Source organism: Sciurus vulgaris (genome assembly GCF_902686455.1).
Source record: "Sciurus vulgaris genome assembly, chromosome: 10".
In the NCBI taxonomy this organism is placed as follows: Eukaryota; Metazoa; Chordata; class Mammalia; order Rodentia; family Sciuridae; genus Sciurus; species Sciurus vulgaris.
Genome location: NC_136470.1, coordinates 58,771,453 through 58,797,781, shown reverse-complemented (window position 1 = coordinate 58,797,781; position 26,329 = coordinate 58,771,453). Strand labels below are relative to the sequence as shown.

Below are 26,329 nucleotides of genomic sequence, written 5' to 3'. Positions count from 1 at the left end.
GAAGGGAGAAGGGGTTCACAGAGAAGATACACCATTCAAGGGCCTACTGCAGTGACCCACCTCCTCTAGCCACATGCTACCTGTCTATAGTTAACACCCATCCAAACTAGAATGGACTGATTCAGTTATAACTCTCACAATCCAATCACCTCTGAAAAACATTCCTGCATTAACACAGGAGCTTTTGGGGGACATCTCACATTCAAACCATAACAAGGATGAATTGATGAAGAAAATGTGGTACTTATGTCTATACAAAGGAAAACTATTCAGCCTAAAAATAATAATTAAAAAAAAAACAACTGTCTTGTCATTTGTAAGAACACGGATGAAGCTGGAGGATATCATGCTAAGCAAAATAAGCCAGGCACAGAAAGTCAACTACCACCAGAGCTCCTTACAGGTAGAATCTAAAACAGGTGAATGAGCTAAGAAGATTTGTTGCACAACATTGTGATTATTAATAACAATGCATCAGATATTTGAAAATTGCTGAGTAGATTTATGATGATCTTACCAAAAGAATATGAGGTGATATATTAATTATGTAGATCAAACCATTGTGTATTATATGTCAAAACATTTTGCACACCATAAATACTTGTAGTTTTTGTCATGTAGGAAAATAAATATCATTTCTAAAACAATAACATTTGTATGCATTTCTCCTTAAAATATACATTTTTTCCTTGATTTCCTTTGAGTCAGTTTCTTTATTTAAAAAATTTTTATTAAACAGCTTTATTGAGTAATCCTGACCTAGGATGAACTGAGATGAACTGTACATGTTTGAAGTATAGTCTCTGCTTCCTGATGATGTGCTGTCATACTTTATATGTGTGAAACCATCACTACAATCAAGATAACTCACACATCCATTGAAAAATTTCTTCTGGATCTTTTATAATCCCTGCCTCCTGCCCCTTGTTGGAGTCCTTCCCAATCCCTAGGCAACTACTATGATCTCAGTCACTAGAGACTGGTTGCATACTCTAGAATTTTATAATGCAAAATCATACCATATATTCACTTTTTGTCTGATTGATTTCTGTCAGCATAATAATTTTGACATTCCTTCATATTATGGTTCATGGAACTTTTTATATTAAATAATAACCCACTGTGTGGTTATTACAACAGTTTGTTAAGTCATTCAATTACTATAGACATTTGGCTTGTTTCCAAATAGACCGTGCTTGAGCGTTCCTATAGCCCAATGTCTTGTTTCTGAGACTGGGGTTCAGGATAATCTTCACTTCAGTGAGTGATAAACAGGAAAACATGACCAGCTCAAAAATACTTCCTTAGGAGCAAGTGTTGGGTAGTGGGGTTAGAGTCATTCTGCCAGGTCAGTTGATGATGTACTGCTGACCGCCTGCCTGCCTTGGCTTTGGCCTGCATTATGTTTCCTGATGAAGTGAGTCATGTCCAGAGTGCATGTCAGTGGTGCAGTGTTAAACACAGTAGCCAATTTATGGATCCCTTGAAAGTCAGACTCAGCCTCCTAAGAGTGACAACGTGATGTGACAGGCTACACTGCTAATGTTGCTGGGTACTGACCCCAGGGTCTGGCTGCTTCCTAGCCTTTGAAGCTCAGGTCTGTTTCACTTATAATTTTACAAATGATTTTTTGTCCTCTGGCCCTCAGCCATGAATCTAGGCCAAATTCCTGTTTTCAAAGTTTTGCCAACACACATTATCTTGGTGTCTTGCTGTTGTTATTTATTTATTTATTTATTTCACACCAATTCAAGCTGTTGTAGTTGAATTTGATTCTGGGTTTGGCCCAGCTTTGTCTTCTCTTGGGAGGTATTAACACATGATTGACAACTTAATAGAGGGTAAAAATTGATTGTAGAGTTTTGGGTCCAGACTATGGATTTTATTTTGGCTTGTTTACAAGTATACATTAAGCTGTAAGAGTAAACTGTGAATATTGGTCAATAATTTTCTCAGGCCTTCTGGATTTCTCTAAGCTGTTTAATGATGGTTTCCCCTCTATAGCCATGCTCCTGGTGTCTGCAAATCCCTCTGACTTTCCTGTTTGTTTCTGTGCAGTAGTTGCTGTGGAGAGCCTGGATGATGCTGAAAAACTGCTGGCCACACAAGTAAGTCTTGTTCATTGTCAAAGCAGACTATTGATGACAATGAGGAACGACAGAAAGCATACTAATGCTCCATTCTTCTTAAGTGTTATGGTTTGAATATGAAGTGTCTCCCAACAACTCAGATATGAGACAATGCAAGAAGGTTCAGAAGAGAAATAATTGGGTTGAGAGAGTCTTATCCAATCAGTGATTTTATCCCCTAATAGGGATTAACTGAGTGGTAACTGAAGCGGTAGGATGTGGCTAGAGGAGATGGGAATTTGGGCGTGGCTTTGGGTATATATTTGATTCTGTTGAGTGGATACTGTCTCTGCTTCCTGATGATGTGAGCCGCTTCCCTCTGCCATGCTCTCCCACCATGGTGTTCTGCCTCACTGGAGCCCCAAGGAATGGAGCTGGCCTTCAATGGATTAAGACCTCTGAAACTGCGAGCCCTCAAACTTTTCCTCCTTTAAAATTGTTCTGGTCAGATCAGGTAGTCACAGCAGTGAAGAAAGCTGACTAAAACATTAAGGGACTTGCAGAAGTGGCCCTGGTGGTAGAGGGCTTGGTTCTGTCCAAAGCTACTGACTAAATGTGCACATTGTCTGTGGAATGACTTTGGAACTATGGGAAAAAATTTCAGTCCAATGGCAAGCACCTCTTTTATTTGGTGTATATATCTATAGTATCTGTCTGTAATCTATTTGGGGTTGCTTTGGTTTGGATATTATGAAGTTTTTTATTTTTTATTTTTTTTCAAAATAAATGTTTATAATTATATCGCATATACTATATGGTTTATATTATTGGGTTTATAACTTTTTCCATTTCATCTTATAAGCATTTTAAGTATTGTTACAAACTCTTCACAAACATTTAAATGGACTCTCAGTATTTTGTAAGGCATTTGTCCTATTGTTGTGCCATTCTCCTATTGTTAGTTTCAAGTCCCCCCACCCCCAACCCTGGTGAGTATCTTGGTAGGGAAACTTTTTGTGCATATTGGATTCATCTTATGCTACATTCCTAGAAATGAAATTACCAGGCAAGGAATATGAATTTCTTATAGTCTCTTGATACTCATTATAAATTAACCACTAGAAAGAGCATACCTATTTTTATCCTCCTGGAATGTATGAGAATGCACATCTTACCATGTGCAGTGTCTTCTCAGAATGCAATTCTATGATGGTGTGTGTGTGTGTGTGTGTGTGTGTGTGTGTGTGTGTGTGTGTGTTTCCTTTCTTAAACATTTCCTTTTGCCAGTCTTTGAAATGAGCTTGCTCAGGATTTAAATGAAGAGAACACATGGGATCACAGAAACAAGCAACCCAGCAGAAAATGTGCTTGCTGCCACAGCCATGAAAGGCGAAATAATTGACCTTGTACAACTAGTTAGTGATCTATTACTGGTAGGAACAGGAGAGGAGCGGTGTCAAAGGAAAGTTCTAAAGCTACTGGAAACTAAACAAGCCAAGTTGGTGCCTGCCTAATTCTTTTTTTAAAGGGCTTAGCAGACTGTAGGTAGCCAACTGCCAACAGGCCCTATTTGCATTTCTTTGAACATAGCTGTCAACCCTGGGGGTCTGTGGTGTCTCATTCCTGCCAGCCTACAGCCTAGTGGGGGAGGAGGTGACACACAGTGGGGTGAGGTGCTTGCTGCAGCCATTAGGAAAAAGAAGACAGGACCATCTGCTTCTCTTTTTACAGCAAGGCATGGACATCTTGTGCTTTCTTCCTGATGAGAAGTATGGATGCTGCGGACCCTCTGGAGCCATCATGCACTTCGAAAACATAAACAGAAACCCAGAGAGAAGCAACTGGAAGCAGATGGCACAGAAAGTAAGAATTACTTTGAAGACATGGTTTGTACTTCCATTCAAATCCCTGACCCAAGTCCACCTGTTTTCTTTGCATTTGAACCCACTCCTTGGGGGTTTGGAAAATATTGAAATTAATATTGTCCCCGTTAATTGCCAGTCTTCAACACTCTTCCATAACAGAATAAGAAGCATTCATCAATATTTTATGAAGCCAGTTAATTTGCTAAATTTAAATGAAGTAAGATTGACTAAGATGCACTCTGTCTTTAGCACATAGACCATTAGGAAAAAGAGAAGGGAATAAATTGCCAGAATATATATTTAGTGACATAAAGGAAGTATGAACAAAGACGTTTGAAATTTCAAAGGCAAAGTAACAATGCTGGGGATGATGCCTGTGGAAGACTGTGTCCTCTGGCCCCATGGAGGTAATTGCCATTTGCACCAGGGTCTCTGACTATGGTAGTCACAATGCTGAGGCCATGGGCTCTGGTAGGACATATCCTTAGTCCCCCAAAAGGAGAGCTGATAGCTGTGGTGGCATCTGAGGCACCAGGAATAAGGAATGGGAATATTGGCCCTCAGGCCCCAAGGGGATGCATGTCAATTTCACTGGTTGGTGACATCCCCTCTGCTCTGCTAGCCTACCTGTTTCCTGGAGCGCAGAGCACTTTGTAGATTTAAATGCCAGGTTACAAGTGCATGGTTAAGTTTAGTTGGATTTGTGAGTCGAAGCCTTTTGTGTGAGTATGGTGGAATGATTGTGGGGTCCCAAGGATGGGGGAATGCAGTGACTGCTGGTGCCTGTGAAAGGCTAGACTCCAGCAATGGCTCCTTTCTCAAGATGTTGATGTGCTATTGCAGCTTGGGTTCTGGGGATTGCAAGAATCCAATGTGAGTTCTTCTCTGGAGCAGAGCAGTCCTGTGGACCCCAGACAGCTCCCCAGACAGGGTCCGATACCTGTGAGAATCATAGAATTCTCCTGTAGTTAGAACTGCAGGTCCACAGTAATAATGGGGCCCACTGGGACTTTTCTGCTTGCCTTTTGGCACTATGGAGTTCCTGCTGGGTGGGGAGCCACAGTCTCAGTTGCAATGCATTTTGTTGCTCTCTCTATGCTGCCTTCCCGAGTTTCTATGCCATTTAGGGTCCCTGTCACTTTCATGCTGCATTCTAGTGTTCTCCCTTAATATTTTCCTTGAAATTCAATAGTATCTTTTCTGTGTGGAGGAGGTGAGTCCTGGGCACCTCTATTCAAATATCTTGCATCTTTCTCTGAGGGCTCTTTTTCAAAATATATGTATATTTTAGTTGTAGATGAATGCAATACCTTTATTTATTTATGCATTTTTGTGTGGTGCTGAAGATCCAATCCAGTTCCTCACTTGTGCTAGGCAGGCACTCTATCACTGAGCTACAACCCCAGCCCATCTGAGGGCTCTTATTATAATGAGCTTTGATAATTTTTCATAGCTAATTGTTTAGGAAAAAATTGAAGGAGCTGGACAGTTGGAGAAGAGGGTGCAGAGGGGAGGGCATCCTAAAGTGGAATCTTAGCCTTTACCTCTTTGACTTTCACCCCCACATTTCTAACCTCTTACTACATATTCTCTGCATGGCTAACACTCAGGGCATCTTCTTCTCCAGATATTGTCTTCTTCCTGAGTGCCTATTCATGCTCAAATATGGCTCTTCTTTCTATTTCATAGACAGAAAAGGTCTTAGTTATGTTTCTCATTCTCTATTTTCCCTTGCCCATTACTTGTTTAGATCATCAGCGTCTTGCATTTGGCATCCTGCAAAAGGTTTACTGACTATACTTATTAACTCTTCCCATAGTAGTCCGTCTTGCACATGTCCAGAAAATTAAATTTTCCTGAAGCATAACTCTATATTATTTATCTGCTTAAAGTGTCTTTTAACATTTTCTCTACTACTTAACTAATACCTTAGGGTGGCATTAGATCACAACCAGAAATTACTAATTTTTCTTAGGTTTTCATAGTACAATCTGTCTGGGTTATAACCTCTTCTTTAACTGTACCTCAAACTCTTCCACCTTTATGACTTTTCATCATTCTGTTTCAGAAATTCTTGTTCTCCCACATTTGCACATCAAAACCTTTCAAGTCTCAGATCAAATGTTGCTTCTTTTTGAACCTTTCCTGGTCATGTCTTCTAGAAGGGTTTTTCCTTATTGCAAGTTTTCATGATTCTTGATTTCTGTGTCTCTTATGCAGTTGTTTAACTGACAGCTAATTTATACTTGTATTTTATTTACCCTCATGGATGACAAACTCCTTGATGCCAGGGAATTTTGTCTGGCTAATCTAACTTTCTACAGCACCTAGCACCAGGTTTTGTACATTGCAAGTGCCCACCAAAACTTCAATCAATAAATTATTGAAATGTGAACAGCTCAAAAATCATTAACCCTCCATGAAAGACTGAATGTCATTATCATAACCTCTCTTCAGATTAGCCAGATTTTATATTGATAAAACTGACATTGTTCCTTTCATTTATATCTTCTTCTTTACAGATGGAACTGCACTGGGATAGAATTATAAAGTTGGAAAACAATGCCTCTTGGATTTCTTTCTTTAGCAGTGTTTAGGTGAAGTTGTACACCATTCTCTCCATCTTCTTAACTTCCAAATGTACTCCAAATCTGACTACCAATCGCTAGATGATAGTTTGCAAATTTGGCTATACACCAGAATCACCTGAGGGACAAATTCCTTAAGTATAGGGCTTACCTAGACCCAAGAAAATACGTCTCTGATATCTCTGGTTGTGGGATGCGGGCATCAGTATTTGTTTTTACAACTTTCTCAGCGATCCCAGTATGCAGCAAGATTGAAGTCCATTGTAATAAGGACATTGTCCTTTACCTTTTCTGGGTATCAGAAGTGGGCTCCCAGCTACTTGGGAGGTTGAGGCAGGAGGATTGCAAGTTTGAAGCCAGCCTTAGTAACATGGTGGGAACCTGTCTCAAAATAAAACACGCTGAGGATGTAGCTCAGTGGTAAAGTGCCCCTGGGTTCAATCCCAGTATGGAGGAATAAAACTGTGTTTCAGAATCACTTGGGTAACAAGATAAACCTAGAATCTCAGGTTTAACCTGAAGCTCATCCTTAGGTCCTTTATCAGCTCTCTAGGTTACTTTGATACACATCAACATTTGGTGTGCTAAGTTAAGTTACCCACTCCTGGGTAAGATTATGCTGCTTAATTAAATCTATGGTTAAATCTGTAGTTAAATCCTAATTAAAAGCCATGGGTTCATTCATAATGTCTATGGGATCATTCACAAAATCCTAATGATACTTATTAGAGAAAATTTCATAAGCCTCTTTGGGAACATGATGAAAATATATTTCCAGAAATTGCTAGATTTAAAATAATATTTCCTGAATGCCAGATGGATATTTTTTTCATAAATTTACACTGTCTTGATTGTATAACTATAAACATTTAGTGCAAATGAGGTAATTTTTCAGAACATTATGGCCATGATTGTTTTCTGTCCAGTCAAAAGAGAACACATAGTATGATATTTAGTGTAAATCTCTGGGAGAAATCCAGGCATACCGGTTCTGTCTGTACCCACTCAACTATCTCTGGAGTGGATAAGAAATAATCCTGTAACATTGGATGCTATTTCTGTTAAAGCTAAGGTGATACTATATAGAGAATTTGGTTTCTTTTGTTTGTGGATAAAAATAGCTTTAAAGTTCTCTCTTAACACAGAAAAAAGGACAGAAGGTGGCTCTTGGTGTGGGAAGCTATTCTTTGAGACAGTTATTACCTATATTGTCCATCTGACTGCTTCAAATGCTTACAAGACCAACGTTCCCCCTTATCTTTTGCCTGGACAGTCACTCTGTACTTGTTTGTTTTTCACATGGTCGGGTACTATTTGTCTCTACTCAGATTGATCGAGCACACTGTTGCATTTTTCCTTCTCTTTTAAATATTTTCATGTTGGATTAGATGCTTTTTGTAGTTTTTTCCAGTTCAAAAAGCCTATGATTCTGACTCATTAAATTCTTAATTGAAATGATCAGGGTTTTGTCAGCAAACCTGGCACCTTTAGCAGCGACATCTCAGTGTAAGATGGGTATGTTTGTTCTATTTTGATTTTCCATTTATTTTCCCAATAGATTTTGAATTTTGAAAGGTTTTATAATGTTACTGATGGGAGTTGGAACTGGGTTCCTGTTCCACGGAGTCAAAGAATGAACACCAAGAAGGCCAAAGTAAGCAAGCCAATAGGACTTTTATTTAAAAGCCAAGGGAGGAAGAGACTCAGAACACCTGCTGCGGAGCGCCTGTAGGGATAAGAGTGCCCTTTAAGTCCTACTGTGCTCCTCCTTTTAAAGGCAGATAAGGAGAAGTTGACAGGCTCCTGTGCTTGGTTCTTGATATTCCAATTGTCCCACTGTGGGTGCAGGCAGATTATAGGTTATGCAGTCCTTTTCCCAGACCTGGAAACTTTCACCAGACCTGGAACTACTGTTTCTCAGGACTGTTAAAATGCCTGTCCTGTGTTTGCCCTCTTGTCAACCTTAACTGTCCCTTCCCTACTCTCCACTGCCTGGCCTTTTCTATCTCAATGGCAACCGAGTACCCAAGGCATTGCCGCTGCAAATTAACATCAAGTTTAAGTATGTGGTTTGTAGAAATATATGCAAGTAATCTATTGATTTTAGTTAATAACATAACAAAATTTCAAGTTCTTAAAACCCCTGTGAAATTTAATTGTCCAAAAAAGGAAATCGATATATATGGTTAATACAAATGACATACAGCTCTCTAGTTGTGTTTTGTTTGTTTTAAACTTGTTCCCTGTTTGGGTTTATTGTTCAGGAAATCATATATACACACATACTTATACATGTGTGTATATATGTATGTATACTCACATGTGCACACAGATACACACATGTATGCATATACACATAGGTGTATATATGCATGTGTATACATATATGCATATGCTTATGTATACATATATACATACATATATATATACATATATATATATATATATATATATTGTTGTTTTTTTTTTGTCCTGGTGAACAAGAGAATTTTCTTAGTCTCATGACTCCCAGAAGTGGTCCAGGGAGACTTTGGGAGTTGAAGGCCGAATTCTGTATGAACATGAAGGGCAGAGATCCTTGCGATGCTCTCATTATTGTCAACATGACCCAATTTGTATTCACGGGCTGATGAGAACTGTAGGTATAATGAAGAATCTCCCCAAAGAAGGTCCATCAAAAATGTGGTGTCCAAACATACTTTTGAGTTCTCCATCCACAGGTTTGTCTCTGGTTATGTTTCTGACCTGCATCTATTCCCTGGCTTCTTTCTAGTTCAGGCCTCCATGTTTAACTTGCTGCTTGATCTCTTATTTCCTAATCTTCCTGCCTTCTTTCCCAGTCTTTACTTAGTATTCACCTTCCAGGTAAGGCCTCTATGCAGAAAGAAAATCTACAGTGGTTTCCTTTTGGGTCTGGCCTAGAAGTTCCTCCCCTGGACTTTACCTACCACATTTTGTGCTGTCCCTAACAGAGTCGACATTAGTATATACTTATTAAGTGCTCATAAAAATATGTTCGGTGGTGGTAGGTAAGTAAGATAAAGGAGCCCAAATGTAATAGAGGGTGACAGTAATTCAAAACTTGTCTTGGACTATGGATAATTTTTTCCTTTTTTATTCTTCTTTAACTTTTTTTCAACAATTTATTATCTTAATATTTAAAAAATGTTCAGTCCCCGGCATTGCCAAATAAATAAACAAAACCAAATTTAAAAATGTTTTCAGAAAAAAAGGAAAAAGAATACCTTTCTTTTTTTAGAGATACAGTTATAAAGAGAATATGGTTTTTCTTAGAAAGTTTAAGGTATACCCATTATTTTTTCTCCTTATGCATTGAGAATTAGGGTTGTACATAATCCTATTATTTTCTATATAGTTTTATTCTAATATTCATACCTTTTAATGTTCCTGACCCATTTATCAATAACTTGTAAATCTCTAGCTTACTCATCTTTTTTATTGCTGATATAAGAATTTTTGCTTTGTTTTCTTTTTGCCTTCAGACTGTCTATTAAAACAAATGTATGCAAAAAAAAAAAAACTTGTCTTGGAAATTTCTTCAAAACTAAAACATGCAAAAAATTGGAAATAGCATAGATACTGTCAACAGGGACCTGAATAAATACCTTTTGGTAATATGAGCTCACATTGAAAGAACTTACTGTATCAGATACCATTCTAAATAGTTTGCAAATGTTAACTTTTTAAGTTATTACTGTAATCATGAGAGGTAAGTATGTATTCTTTTGATTCTTACAATATGCAGAGGGAAATTGAGACCAGGACAGTTAAGTGATTTACCCAAAGTTGAATAGTTAGTAAGATGCATCATTGGGATTCATGTGACTCCAGTGCTTCCCCCTTTAACTACTGTGCTGTCCTATCATCCAATTTGAGCAATGTGACACTAGATATCCTAAAAGGATTCTATAGCAAAATGCACTTGATTATATACACTGACTTAGAAACATGCTGCAAAAAAAACCAAGTATGATTTAGTTTCGTACTTATATAAGAAAAAAATATCTAGGCACTTATATATGAGACAGCAGTGTTATTTCTGAAGGTTTTGATAATGTAGCACTCTAACTTTCTAGGTTATTTATTTCTATAACATTTTGAAACTTGAAACAAACATGTATTGCATTGGAAACCAGAAAGTCAAAAATTTTTAAATAGAATAAAAGGCTAATTTCAATTTTTAAAAAGGAAGAACTCATAGGTGATATAGTAAGAGAATGCCTTATGTCACAGCCCCAGAATTTTACCTATGCTGTCCCTTCTACCTGGAGGTCTTTTTAAAAAAAAAAAAATTTTTAATATCCATAAAATACAAAAATTATACAGTATTATTGGAGTAACAGTGCTTTGATACAACATGTCATGTTTTGATCAGGTTAATCATATGTATCTCTTCAAACATCTATCAATTCTTTACGATGAAAGCATTCAAAATACTTCCTTCTAGATGTTTCAAATGTAGAGTACATAATTGTTGTCTCTAGTCACTCTACTGTGCAACAGCACACCAGAGCGTCATATTCCTAACTGTAACTTAGTACCCATTGATCAACCTGCCCTGCCTCCCTCACCTCTAACCTTTATTTATTTATTTTTTTAGTGCAGTAATGAAAAGCTGCATCACCTCCTATTGTAAGATATTTTACAGAATTACTATGGAAGATACACTAGCTTATCTCAGAATTTATTTAAAATGGAAGGCATACCAGAGGGATTCCAGAGGAGTGGAATATTCATTTTGTTTAATAACTGAAATCAACAATTTGAAATATGTTTATAACTTTTCGCCTGTAGCATTCCTTCATGTAATTGTCATTTTAAATCCCTAATGGAATACAGACCTATTTACGTTTTCTTCTGACAACATTAATCCTTCCTACTTCTTTAGAAAATTGAAGTTTTATTTTAGAAAGCGTTTAGTGCGGTATCTGTATTCCTGTTGGGCAGCAGAGGGCACTAAGGAGTAAACAGACCTCAGGGGGAAAGGAAGGGTTTTTTGTTGTTATTGTCATTTTTCTGTTTAGTTATACGTGACAGAAGAATGCATTTTGGTTCATTGTATTTCTCTGGTTGTACACGATGTAGAGTCACACCATTTGTGTAATCATACAGGTACACAAAGTAATGACGTTTGTCTCATTCCCACTCTTTCCTCCTCTCCCCACCCCCTCCCTTCCCTGGGAAAGTATTCTGACTTGTGTTGATTGGTGGTTGCCTTTAATGATCAAATTCCACAGCCCAAGTCTCTGTTTCATTAAACGAACCTATAAGCATATACCTAGAAATAGTTCTTATTAGAAAATGGCCAGTATCAAGAAATCGGTTTTTTAATTGAGAAATAATAAAATTTATCCTATGTCAGTGAATTTTAGTATATTCACTAGGTTGTACAACCATCACCACCATATAATGCAGAACATTTTGTCTCCCCATAAAGAAGCCCCATACACATTAGTAATTACTTCTTTCCCCAGTCCCCCGCAACCACAAAACTATTTTTTGTTTCTTCTGATTTATTCATTCTTGACAATTCATAAAAAATGGAATCCTATGCTATGTGGTCTTTTCATGTAGTGTGAATGTTTTAAAGTTTCAGCCATGTCATAGGTTAATACGTCATTATTTCATTCCCTTTTATGGCTGAAAAATATCCCATTGCTTGAACATATCACATTTTGTTTATCTGTTCATTGATTAACAGGCATTTTCCCTCACTTTTGACTATTATGAATAATATTAGTAGAAACATTGCATATAATGTTTTGTGTAAATATATGTTTTCATTTCTCCTGCATATGTACCTAAGAGGAGAATTGCTGGGTCCTCTAGTCACTCTGCATTTAAGTCATAATTGTCCAACTGTTTTCTGTAGTGTTCACACCATTTTGCATTCCTACTAGCAGGATGCAATGGTTCTGATTTCAATGCTTGTTATCGTCTATGTCTTTCTGATTATAGCCACTCTGGTATGTGTGAAGTGGCATTTCAATGTGGTTTTGATTTACATCTCCAAGAAACAGATTTCTTTAAACATTTAGGATTCAGGCATTCATTTCAAGGTTAAAATTTATCTTGCTACATTGATGTTAAAAAAATAACCTTTCATTCTCTGGATAGAGTGTTTGGCTATGATGGAATGAATTTTTACCCCCTCACTCACTTTTCCTCTTTCCCTTCTTCCCTTCCTCCTTATAACCAGGTGCTGACAAAGCACTAACTCCTTTGAGTTGATGAAGGGCTTGGTTCAGCCTAGAAACAAAATTGGTAATGAATGTTACCAGAAGTCAAAATATAGAAGAGGTAAGGTTATATTTCAAGAACATTATAATTCTATGATCTTGTTCTGTTTGTGTAAATATTGTATATTTCCAACCATGGAGATTGTCCACAATAGGAGCTTATATTAAAAAGCAAGAAATAACTATTATGATGAGTATTCCAAATGCTTTTACTTATGGGATAGTAAATGAACCTGTGCTAAGTCTCTCTAGTCTGAAATACACATTTTGACAGTCTCGCCTTAGGTAACAAGTCTCTGCAGATACAGGCAAACATCTCACTTGTTGTAATCAACATTTTGTTTATAGCTATGGTGCTTTCAAAATTGTTGGTTCCTGATATGAATAAAATTGATAAATTGGCATTCCTCATCTATTAGGCACCTTGACTTCTTTATTGGAACAGACACACAGTAACATGATAATTGAGAAAGGGGTTCCATACGTTTGCTGAAGTCAGTGTTTGAGGGGAGGAAGGGTTGAAAACAGAAGTGAGATAGAAGGTCTTGTAGGTTTTGCTTAGCCTGTAGAACAGTGTTACAATGACAGAATAGGGGAAATTCAGAGGACTGTTCATCATGAGGTTTTGCCTGCTTGCAATAAATATTCCCAGGGCTACTCACTAATGACACACCACTTATGTAAGCTGGTACATTTCAAAATAATAATTTATATCTGCTGTATATATTAGTCTGATATAGCCCATGCTACAATAATACATACACACTAAAATCTCAGTGACAATGAAAATAGTTCATTGTACCAAGTCCCAGACCATGTGGATAGCCGTCTCCATTTTGTAGTCATGCCTTCTGGGACACTTGGTCTCCAAAGTTGCTGAATGGGTAGAAAAGATAATTTGTGGAGAAAATGTACCTAGCCCAACTGATTGGGGTAGAAGTGACATCACTTTCACTAATACTCCATTGGTGAGAATTAGTCAAATTACTCTTCAGTTACAGGGGACTGAGAAATACAGCCTCCTGGAAAGAGGGCCTGGCAAGGTGAAGTGATAGCCTTTGTCAGATATAATATTTATGAGCTATTCACAAGTATGATCTTTTTTCATTCTTATGATATTCAGAAGTAAGTAGGGCAGGAATACTTGTATTTCTCTAGTTGGGGAAACTAAGGCTAAAAGAACCTTAGTAATATTCCAAAGGACATGCAGCTAATTCAAGTGACACTCAGGGATTTTTCTCTGCATACATCTCAAACCTGAACAAGAGATAGACTAATGTACATAACTGTGGTATAAAATAGTCATTTTGACTTTAATAAACTGTTTTCTTTGTTAAGGTATCTGATGTGTCCATGTTATTTAAAACATAATTCTAATCAAAATCAATTTTATTAATTTTTATTACAGTAAGATTAGCTTACTCTATAAACAAATAATTCTACTTTTAACATAATACTAATTTTATGTCTTGAATTAATTTGCCTACATTTTTATATTCCTTGTGATACAGCCTTTTTGAGGCTTTGGACTGTATCTAATTCATCTTAGTAGCCTGGCATCTAGCACAGTGCTCTGAAACCAGTAGGTAATCTACCAATGTAAAAATGGACTAAATTGAGTGGAACTTGAATTGTGTTCCACAGGACAATCATTGAATTATTTCTCAGCATTGAGGTTAGAGGTGTTTGGTAGTTTCCTGATTTCTTAGATATTCACCATAACATGCATATGCATGACAGGCTATGATGATAGAATGGGGTGTTTCTCCTTATAAAACTAATGAGCCCACAGAAAGACTGAAATCAGACTTTTATCCCTTTAATATCATATTCTAGGGGACTGAGTTACTACTCCAGTCTTTAACAGGCAAAACAAGCTAGTCTATTATTATTTAACATTAAGTGTAAATACCTCTCTCTCTCTCTCTCTCTCTCTCTCGCTCTCTCTCTCTCTCTCTCTCCCCTAGAGTGACTACAAGGCTTTTCTTTTCTTAGAAATTTTACAGACTTCATAGAGACAACTGCCACTGCTAAGAACAGAGACATGTTCTTATGCTTTGTTGCTAACAATTGAAAAAGATGGAGAAAATTCCTGCAGTTTTAACACTATATAAAGTTTAGTTCTGCTCTAATGCTATCTCACTCTGATACCTTGGTCAATTATCTTCACGTCTCTGAGCCCCACAGTGAAGAAGTTGAATGACTTTTTGTTTCTCCATGGAGAGACAATTGGCATCTATGATGGGACAGTTTTCATGAATGAGAGCACACTGCACTTTGTACATGCTTGACATCCCTGGCCCCCAGGTACTAAATGCCTGTAGCATTCTCAGTCACTATGGCAGCCAGAAGATGCCCTCCACATCCCAAGTGCGCTTCTCCTCAGTTGAGAACTATTAAACCTGATTATCAAGTGTTTTATTATCCATGGTAGCTCTGAGTCTATTAGAAATAAGTTATTTGATTTTAGAAAAGATTAATCATGATGACACAACAATAATACTAGTAATCAGTATCCACCAAATACTTACTATGGCTACTGTGCTAAGTGATTTGTGTGGATTATCATATCTTATCTAATAGCAACCATGCAAACTAGGTCTTATTAATATTTCTGTTTTACAGCTGAAGACAGTGACTCTTAAAAAGAGTAACTGCTCAAGGTGACACAGCTAGTAAATACTGGGGCGAGGACGAGAAGTGATATAGGTGAAATGGAATGGGAACGGGAGAGCTAACACTGGGATACCAATTCCAAGTGCTGTGCTATATAAGTTTATGTCCTCTGACTCACTGAATCTCTGACAAAAACCCCAGATATGCATATGTCGTTATTATTTTATAGAAGAAAAAGGCAATGAATTTTGTTGTTTGGCTCCATTTCTTTGTTTTTCTGTTATTTTTTTTATCCCGAACTATCACCCTGCAGTAATCAAAGTCTTCTATAAGGTTATTTTTTTTAAAGAATCAAGAAATGGGTTCATTTGTTCCTGGAAAGTGGAAGTATAGGTTTTCCCTTCTTGCTCCTTCATTGGACACAAAATGATGAAAAAGATTACAGTGGTTTCTTAGCCAGCCAACATATTGGTTTATGGCTTTTTCATTAATTCATTCAGTAGACATCGTACTGTCTGCGTTTCCCTCTGCCTGCATTTCCAGACTTTATGCCTGTGTTTCTCCACCACTCCCCACACCTGTCCAAACAGCTTCTTAAGCATTTAGGAAATGAAATGGGGTGAACAAGTTATTCATATTCTTTTTAAAGTTTCAAACTGACGGCTGTAGACAGACTGATTTCCTTGGTGTCAAGAGGATGAAAATCTTCCTGATGCTTTATTTTTGTGAATGCTCTTAATGCTCATCATGAAAAACTGGTGCCATCCAGCTTATGAATTCCTGTGGGAATGACACAAGATAGCTGATCAGGGTGGGTGACTCACAGCTAAATCACCACCAGACACCAACTGGCCCTGCTGTGTGCTCTCTCTTTATGTGATAGGCCTGTTTCACAAGTTACACTTTGGGGCACATTCTGTTTCCCGGCTTGGAGAGCGTCCAGCTGAAATTCACTCCTACTTGGAGTCTGTTAGAAACCTGCTCCTACAGCAGTACTTTTTCCTTGTGGGAGCAGGATCTGCATTTCTATGGCATCATCCAGGCACAGAAATTGGATCTGTGCCCTGTAGGTTGCAGGAGAGTCTTTGCCATAGCCCTCAAGGGGAGGGTCATGCAGCCTCACTTTGACAGTAGGAGAATCTGAGCCAAAATGATGCTACCAAAGGCCATTCTCCATTTAGGATCACAAGGGCCACTCTGGGAACTAATATAATGAAGAGATAGTAGTCAGGGCTAGAAAAACCCTTAAAGTTCATTATTTGGAAGAAGGTGCTGCATCCCAGAGAGGATAGATCACTTGCCATGGGTTGTGCAATTCGTAAGTAGCCACAACAGTACCAACAGAACAATGTCTAGGAACTGCAAATTTCTAATCTACCATACTTATACTAGCCAACCTTTGCTGTGTGCAGTGTTAAAGAAAAAAAAAATATTATGACCCTTGTTAAAATGATAAGGAAGATTTTTATTCAGGACTTTTGCAATTCATGTATTGCAATAGGGGAGAGACTTCAGACTCAATTCCAGATACAACCAGGATGAGATGGAATTTATAAGCAAAGAGCAGTGGATGGAAAATCACAAAGAGGAGACCTGAAGGTTAGGGATAGTCTTGCTGAGCTGGTCTAACAGGTTTTCTGCTGAAGGCAGGCTAGGAATTTACACATGACATACAGGCTATGAAGAACACAATTGGATATCAAGAAAGGGGAGATTTTCCCTAAAGCAACTTAGCAGAATACTTCTTGCTTTGCTTTGCTTTTGGGTTTGTTTTTGGTACTGGGGATTGGACCCAGAGGCACTTTACTACTGATGCACATCCCCTGCCCTTTCTATTTTTTATTTTGAGACAAGGTTTCATTAAGTTGCTTAGGATCTAAGTTGCTGATACTGGCCTTGAACTTGGGATTCTCCTGCCTCAGTCTCCTACATTGCTGGGATTATAGGCATGTGCCATAGTGCTCAGCAATTTATCAGGATTCTTGATGCAACTGGGCTTGGCAGACTGAAGACAGGACAAGTGAGGTAAGGTCAGAAGAGCTTGACTACAGTTTGTTCAAGGAGTTTTTGACAACAGGAAGCAGCTGGGATGAGTGTTAGAGTACAGAATCTATAGGTCTGGGACTCAACTTAGAGTTTGCATCTTTCACAAGCTGAGGTGATGCTGAGGCTGCTGGTCTTAGGACACATTGCAAGGCATTAGAGCACATTGCCACACCCTGCCTCAGCATATTTAGCTCTTTATTAATAGGAATATGATTTCCCTCAACTGCTCTTGGTAGGGAGGTAGTAAGGTTGCTCACTACCCTTCTTCTTTCTTCCTCTTTCCCTCCCTCACTTGCTTCTTTCTTTCTTTTCTTTTGTTATATTCAGCAAAACATTAGAATCACAGGTTAGTAAATTCATTCTAAGTTCACTAGAAGATGTTTGCTCGTAGAGAATGCTCAGGATTAAAATGAGCACTTCTGTCAGATGATAAAGTACTTTTGCTGTGATTTCTAGGTAATCTCTGCTCTTGATGCCTTGTCAATATGTGAAAGGATGTTTACGTGGCTGGTGGCACATACCAACAAGGCCCTGGATGCCAAGCTGTCAAAGCTCTTCTTCACTGCCATTCTCAACACCACTATTTTGAAGTTCTTGACGTAAGACTACGTGGAGGATGCAGTCAATTCATATTTATAAACAGATTTGAAAATATGTCCCAGACATAGAAAAATAAGGTCAAAGAATGATGAAAATCATTCTCTGTAAATTTTATGAGCTACCTTGGTTTAAAAAGGGCTATAGTTAATATTAATGATTATTGTCACGTGGCACCGTGGCACACATCTGTAATCCCAGCAGCTCAGGAGGATGAGGCAGGAGAATTGTGAGTTCAAAGCCAACCTCAGCAAAAGTGAAGTGCTAAGCACCTCAGTGAGATCCTGTTTGTAAATAAAATACAAAATAGGGCTGGGGATATGACTCAGTGGTTGAGTGCCACTGAGTTCAATCCCCAGTAACTCCCCCAAAATATTATTGTAATATTAAGAACTTATTCCTCTCTTATTTCAGTTTTAAATAGAAGTATAAATAGATGTAAAGGAATCTTCTATAATTTTGAATTACAATTTCATTAAATGTTTTATTGTAATAATCTTTAGTCTGTAGATAATATCTGAAGGAGATAAGAATTTAATTGAGCATTTGTCATTTGTTGGCTCTATTTGCCGTTATATAATAGTGGATATTGTTTTTCCTTTAATGTATATTCTTGCATTAGAACTCTATTTTTATCTCTTCTTTCAACTATTCATATCTTTGAAGTATAATAACTGTGAACAACTTTGAATTAATTTTACCATAAAAAACCACAACAGCTCTTCCTTCAGCACATATTTATTCTGGAGCAAGAGGAACACAGGGAAGAAGGCATTGGCTGGGCATCCATTGACTTTGGTCTGGATTTGCAAGCCTGCAGAGATCTCATTGAAAAGGTAATCTATGTTTGTCTCCTTGTCCATTTTCATTTAAGGAGAATTGTCCCTGTTTGCCATGTTGATCCATGTCAGGAATCAAGCTCTGTCAGGGGATGGAAAATGAGGCAGGAAAGTCCTGCATATTTTCTCCTAATGGGTCTTTGTGTGCAGCACCCGTAACATCCTAGCTAAACTCTCATGTCATTTGCTGTACTCCATCATCTCTAATACAGACTCTAGCTACATATTTCTCAGCTTGTGCATGGCTACCACGATAAATACACGAAGAGGCTTGTTGTGATTAAAAATGGTCATACTGTTGACTGGAAAAACAGAGCTGAAAATATGGGCACTGTAGAGTGTGGCTGATTAACAAAAGGTGAATGAGTAGATCCAGAGACGCTTAACGAAATTTGGCAAATTAGCATGCAAACAAACAACAGCCATAAATCCTCAGGCCAATACCTTGCAGGATGTAGTTTGTTCATTTAATTGGACAAGTACCAGTTAGTTTAAGTAATTTATGATAATACTTCATGCCTTATTAGTAAATTAGCCGCAGTGTATGGCTTGTGAAATTGTTGATGTCCCTGTACTCTGGAATCTTTCTGCACGCTCTAGGAAAGATTAACAGGATTTGCTGGGAGAGTTCTGTGTGGTCTTTTCTGTAGCTTTGTCCACGTGAGTAAGCATGGTAACATGTTAGCAGCTTGTGGGTTGCAGTGAATTTTGGAGACAGGTCAGGGCAAACCAAAGCCTTTAACTTTCTGAAAGTTCTGTAGCTACACTGTCACCTTTGATTCTCAACAATGCTGTCAGGAAGGAGCTTGGGTGACTGACCTCTCACTGTCCTTTGCAGATCCTGGATTTATCATTTTGAGTGTCCTATCATTTTTATTTATTAGCCTTTGCATGAAACTAAATCTTCCTTGAAAATCGCTATAATTCCTAACAGGAGTAGACATCATGTTGATTTTATTCATTTTATAACCAGTGAACTTCTTGGGGATAACATGCTGATTAAAAAGTGATAATAAATCAAACATGAGCTGATTTGAAAAAATAATAATGATCCAACCTTGATCTGATAAATTCTTTGTGGCATACTAAAAGCTACAGTTTTCTGATCAAAAAATGAAACAAGCTAAGGTCCTAGGAGGGACTGATTTCGCTTCTGACATTGTCACCTTAATATCTGCTTTTCTGATGATGACAAGATACTGTTTCAGGCAGGAAAGTGAAATATAGATATTGTTTAGATGCTGATATTTCTGTAAATGTTAATGATTTTTAGTAGATCTGAAGCATATTGCCTTATTTTGACCAGCCTCAGTTACTCCAGCAACAAGGATATAATTTCCTACTAATATGATAAAATGAGAGGGAAAAAAAAAAAAAAAAACCGACCACATAAAAGAAAGCAAAGTCTGTGGTTTTCTATGAATGACTTCAGAGAAATTCAGGTTAGGCACATAAGGACTATAAAATCTTTCTCTAATACATTCTATATTGTGAAAAGACCATTATTTGTTGATTTAGGCTATCTGAAGAAAATTTGTAGCAAATATTAATAATCAAAACCACTCCTTAAAATAGCATGAATCATGGAAGTTTTAACATTCAAAAGAACTAAAATACATCAATATCTACAAAATGTCTTATAATCTGCATCTCTGCACATTAAGAAAAAGGATTTTCATACATAAAAGTTTCATATTAAGATTATAAAAAAGTGTATCTCAAACTGAAATACAACTATATTGTAATGTTAACTTGACTTTTAGGTTTGCCATAAACCCCTTCCATATATATGCTGTGAATAAATCTATTACAGGATTAGCTCACACTCTGCTTCATTTAGAACTTGAACAATAATAATTTATATCTGAACATATCAATATATAATTCATATTTGTGATTATATATGATATTAGCAGAGATTATTCCTATGATTTCCTTAAAAATACAATCAAAATTATACTTTTAAACTTGTAAGTCCTTCAGTGTATTAAAATGAAAGGTTATATTCTCTAATAATGTGACTGTTTTGGATATTCTCACATATTTGGAATGAGGAAATAGTTTTAGAATTTTATCAACCTCAAGAGAAAATTTGCTCTACACTCAACATCTTTCTGAACTTTGAGTCTAAACTTTATGACTCAATTGAAACATTCTCTGCCTTATCTGCTTGAACTTGACCTAAATAACTTGATTATTTCTATATAATGATAAAATATCAGACTGTGCAAATTTTTGACGTGTTATAGTCAATCATATCAAATGTTCCAAATAAAGTTCTAAAATATTTAAACCCTGGTAGCACTGAGGCACTAAATAAATGCTGTTGCCTCCCAAAGGGAGATTTTTGAATATGATAATTTGGATGTTTTAAATATAAAATTATTCACATTAATATCTGATTATATCTTATATACACATGAATATTTTCTTTAAATACAACTTCATGCTTTTTTATCATCATTATTGGCAACCCTCACTTTTGTCTGACTGTTCACCATAGCAAATTAGCACAGGTCCCAGAACTCAGACCTGTATGTCTCAGTGTTCACCTGTCAATCAATCCCTCAGCAGAAACTTGCATAGGGCCTACACTATAGGACGTAGTGTGCTAAGGGTTTGAAGGAATGCAAACCCAAGAGGGTATCACCCTAGTACTCAAGGAACTGCTCATATACTTGAAAAAGATGTCTTAAAACCAAGAGTTTTATAATTCGTTTGTTTTCATTAACAAAGTAAATCTGCGTAGCAACCAATGTTTGCCTGCTTCTTCTCATACCATTGGTGAGGGATTCCTGGTCTAGGGTTATGGAGGTGGCTCAATATATGACATCCAACCCTGGATGCATGCGATCAGCATCTCATTAGTCACAAATGCTCATGTTCCCAGGCATATAGATACCCCACAGCACGCAGGCCCTCAGAATGAAATGAATCACAGGGATAATGAGAGGCAGGCTTTAAAGTAAAAGTAAAGTGGGGTGGCCCAGCATTCTAGCAGAAGGATGTGATTGGTTTGTTTGAATAATTCCACAGGCTGAGAGGGAATCAAGACCAATTATTCAGGGATAATAAGCAGACACTGTGTCTGTTCCTTGTCATAAGGATGGCTGTTTGCTGGGAGGCATGACCTAGGAGAGGAAATGGGAGGGGAACTTGTGATTAGGTCATTTGAGCCCCTCCTGGTTTTCCCCAGATGGCAAAGCACACATAATATTGGGCCTTAATTATAGCACGCTACTCTGCATAAGATTTTGGATTAAATGCTATGGAAAAGGTAGCATTTTTTTTGTTTTGTTTTGTTTTGTTTTGAGTAGCACTTACCTTTAGGAAATCCACCGTCAAATAGGGATTTGTAAATTTAGTAAATGTAAAAGTATGTTTTAAAATGATTATTTGCAATATAAATTCAATAAAAGGCACAAAGGAAAGCTCCAAGTGATGAGAAACATAGAGGTCCCCTCTGCCTATAGGAATCTAGAAAGGCCTGGTGGGCAGGAGCACAAAATCTAGATTAGATCTTAAGAAATCAGTGTAATTTTAGCAAACAAACATAGGAAGGCAGCAGAAGGGGAGACAGGCCAGAGCAAAGGCAAAGAGACAGGAAAGCAAAGAACATGTTCTAAAATGTCAGGTAGTCTAGTTGGAGAACAGAAAATGCAAAAGGAAGTACCTTGAAGAAAAAAGGAGGGTCAGATTGTGAAGGGATTTTAATTAATGTATACTTGATTTTAAGGCAATGGAATCAAGAGGGGTCTGAGCTGGGTAATGGCAACATCAGGGCTGCTTGTATTTAATCTGATAGATTTGTGCATAATGTCTGGGATAGGCTTATGATAAGCAGTAAAGAAGCTGGTATGGTAGTATGAGTGAGAAATCAAGAGGTCTTGATCCAGGACAGCAGAAGTATAAGTAGTGAGAAAGTAACAGAGAAAGAAGGAAAGGCAGATTTGATAATATATGAAGAGGGAGAGGTCAGACTATGTTCTGAGTCAGGGCAACAGGCTCAAACCATTTATTGTACAATATAGGACAATTGATTCTTTGGGGCAGAAAATAATGACTTTATTCTCCAACCTATTTAGAGATTAATTTGCTTGACAGTTCCTTATTTATTAGAAGTTTTACACCTCCTGAGCACTTTAGAAGTAGAGAAGACCTTACAGGAACTGTATTTCTTCTCTCCTCAGTGGTACAGTTGTACAGTGGTACATTTTGAGGTGTGAAATCTGCTTGATTCACATAAAACTTCTCCTCATCCCAAACGGGGAGTTGGCTTCACTGGAGATCAGGGAAATGGAGGTCCTCATGTGTGGGAGGCTGCTTTGCTTCCTGCCTGAGTTGGGAGCTTCTGTTCCTGGTGAAGCTTTGCCTCAGTATTCTTGTTAACATGCACCATCCCAGGAGACGCTTATCTTTTAAAATGCATCATTTTTGTTTTCACTGAGGGTTTGCAAGGATGTATGAACTCCATTTATACTCCACATGGTACAAGTGGAGTTCATAAAACCTAGAGTTAACACCAGAGAATCAAATGTTTAATTTCCAGATCTCCCCTTTCCCTCTCCCTCCTCACTTCCGATGTTGCCTAAAACTCACAAGATCAGTGTTCTCAGGAACAATATAGGTGTCACTTTCACTTGTAGTACTTTGCCTCATTAAAGTAGCTCACCTCCTCACTCTGTACGATTCCCCAGTTACATGCTTGAGATGAAGACAGTTCTTACCCAAAACTCTTCAAGAGCTGTTGTTGGAATGTTGTTCAATATCCTTTCCATAAAATTCAAGTTCTATGGCTACAAGAAAAGACACAACTGGTAGAAAACCATTAGAGTGATAGACTTGGTGGATTGAAAACATGATCTTCAAATATCTGATGAGAAGAATTATTAGACACATTTGTATGGCTTTTGACCAAAGGATTCCAAACTATAAACAAATTTTGTTTTGACACCTTACTTATCCAGACATTTGACTCAGAGTTTGTGTGTTTTCTTGCCATAAAAATATTCAAGCATAAGCTAACCAGCCTTTTAGAAGGGAATTTCGAGGGCAATTCAATGATCTATTAGGGAAGTTGGACTACACCTTCAATGTCTCTTCCAAATCTGTCTATGGTTCTTAGGTTCAAAGGGTTGGTAGAGAATCATGGAATCTATGTTGTTGGGGCAAGGGGTCATGTTCTCTCTTGTTTGTCATACCTTGAAATGCTCATAATGTTTTATCTGCGCCTGTTTTGAGGTCTGTATATAATGTACATGTGTTATCTTCTCAGATAGATACTCTGGAACCAGAGTCATGTCTGATTCATTCCTAATACAAACTGAAGTGTCTGATATAGTGATTTGATCACAAAAGGTCCATTCAAAATGTTCATGGAGTAGATAAAAGAATCTATAAACACATATGCAAATATAAAATTCATTGATCTTCCCCTGCCCACTTTGTTTCCCTGTATATGTGTACGTATGTATTGTCTAATGGCAGTATCCACTATCCAGTTGCTCAGGACAAGAACCTCTTTATCTTACACTTTACATTCTATCCACCAGGAAGTCATGAAAGCTCCATTTTCAACATATCTCACATTTCTAATGAGTTCTCACAGGCCCCAACACAATAACTAGACTAGACTAAGGGTCAGCAAACTAATTTCATGGGCCAAATAGAGCCTGCTGTCTGTTTTGGTAAATAAAGTTTTCTTGCAACATTGTCACTCATTTATTTTACACGTTAACTGCTGCTTTCAGTGCCACAATGGCTGAGTGGATGCAAAGGTGCGAAAAAGACTCAGTGACACGTTAGAGAAGAATCTGCTTAAGAGAGTCATAAGGTTTTCCATCAACATTCTTTTTGGTTTTTACAACCCTTTTAAAATAGAAAAACCATTGTTCAAGATTTCCCAATCAACTTTGCCCACTCCTGTTCCAAACCAAGGGTTCTTTTCAAGCATAAATCAAATCACTTCACATTAAAAATCTCCAGAGGCTTCCCATTACATTTTAAAAATATTTTTTTATTATTACAGACTGCATTTTGATTCATTGTACTCAAATGGGGTACAACTTTTCATTTCTATGGTTCTACACAATGTAGATTCACACCATTCATGTAATTATACGTGTGCATAGGGTAATGATGTCTGTCTCATTCCACCGTCTTTCATACCCATGCCCCCTCCCACCTCTCATTTCCCTCTAAAGTTCCTCCATTCTTCTCTTATCCCCATCTCCCTCACTCTCATTATGTACTCTGGAAAGCAGTATGAAGATTTCTCAGGACACTTGGAACAAACTCACCTTTTGACCCAGTTATCCCACTCCTCAGTTTATGCCCAAAGGACTTAAAATTAGCATACTACACTGATACAGTCACATCAATGTTTATAGCAACTCAATTCACAATAGCTAGATTGTGGAACCAAACTATATGCCCTTCAACAGATGAATGGAAAAAGAAACTGTAGTATATATACACAATAGAATATTATTCTCATTACATATACAGTCCAACTGTCTTACGACAGCCTGTGAATTCTTTGGGATCTGGACAACTTAAGTGCATAAGCCTCATGCCAATAGCATCTCACCATGTGCTCTATATCTAGCTAGCTGTGCTCTGTCCATATTTGGTTCTGACAGGATCTCAAACTTGTCAAGTATGCTTTTGCCTTGGGACCTGTGTGCTCTTCATTTTTCTGCCTAGAATATCTGTGCCCAGATTTTTTTCAAGTTCTCATTCAGGTGAGAGAGGTCTTCCCTGACCACCCCCTGAAATAGATTTCACTCAGTCTGCTCCTCCTGTTTTGTCTCCCTTCACTGTGCATCTTCAGAGCAGTTATATGAGACTAAGTTATTTATTTTTCTTGTTCTATCTTTGTTTACTTGGCTGTGATCTGTCTGCTCCACCAGAACGTAAGCACCCTGAGGACAGTATGTGGTCACTGCAGCATCAGCAGCTCCTTCTGGTGTCGGTACTGATCAGAGGTATTCAGTACATACTTGTTGAAAGGATGATTGGCTAGTTACATGCAGTGAATGTTCGTTCCTTTTTCAATTATTAGGGAATGAATTCTTACTCATTCCCCACTGGACACACTGTTTCCTGGAGTTTTAAAAAAACGTGCTGTCTTTGTGTATCTCCAAGAGCCCATGGGCCTCCTCTTCATCCTCAAAGAAGAATGCATGTTTCCTAAGGCTACAGACATGACTTTCAAGAACAAACTCTTTGATAACCATTTTGGACAGTTGACTTATTTCTGGAAGCCCCAGTCTGATAAGAAGAAGAACTAAAAAGTTCACTTTGAACTTGTCCATTCTGCAGAAATGGAAAGTTATCAGCGCACCCCCTGTTCTGAATTTTCCTGACTGTTTCAAATGCACTCAGCCAAAGCCCTCAGATAATATATAAGTAAAGTTTAGGTTAAATGAAGAGATGAACAAAACATAT

The 26,329-nt window shown here is 37.6% G+C and overlaps 1 pseudogene across 1 annotated transcript in view; it reads left to right on the top strand.

Annotated features, from left to right (window-relative positions):
- The first annotated feature begins 328 nt into the window (after window positions 1-328).
- Window positions 329-26,329, top strand: part of LOC306637631 — a 129,978-nt pseudogene continuing 103,977 nt past the window's right edge. Inside the window, exons 1-6 of the transcript in view lie at window positions 329-419; window positions 2,005-2,108; window positions 3,801-3,932; window positions 8,081-8,176; window positions 16,282-16,464; window positions 17,901-18,043. The product of the transcript in view is annotated as an uncharacterized misc_RNA (transcript). The remainder of the gene's footprint in view (window positions 420-2,004; window positions 2,109-3,800; window positions 3,933-8,080; window positions 8,177-16,281; window positions 16,465-17,900; window positions 18,044-26,329) is intronic.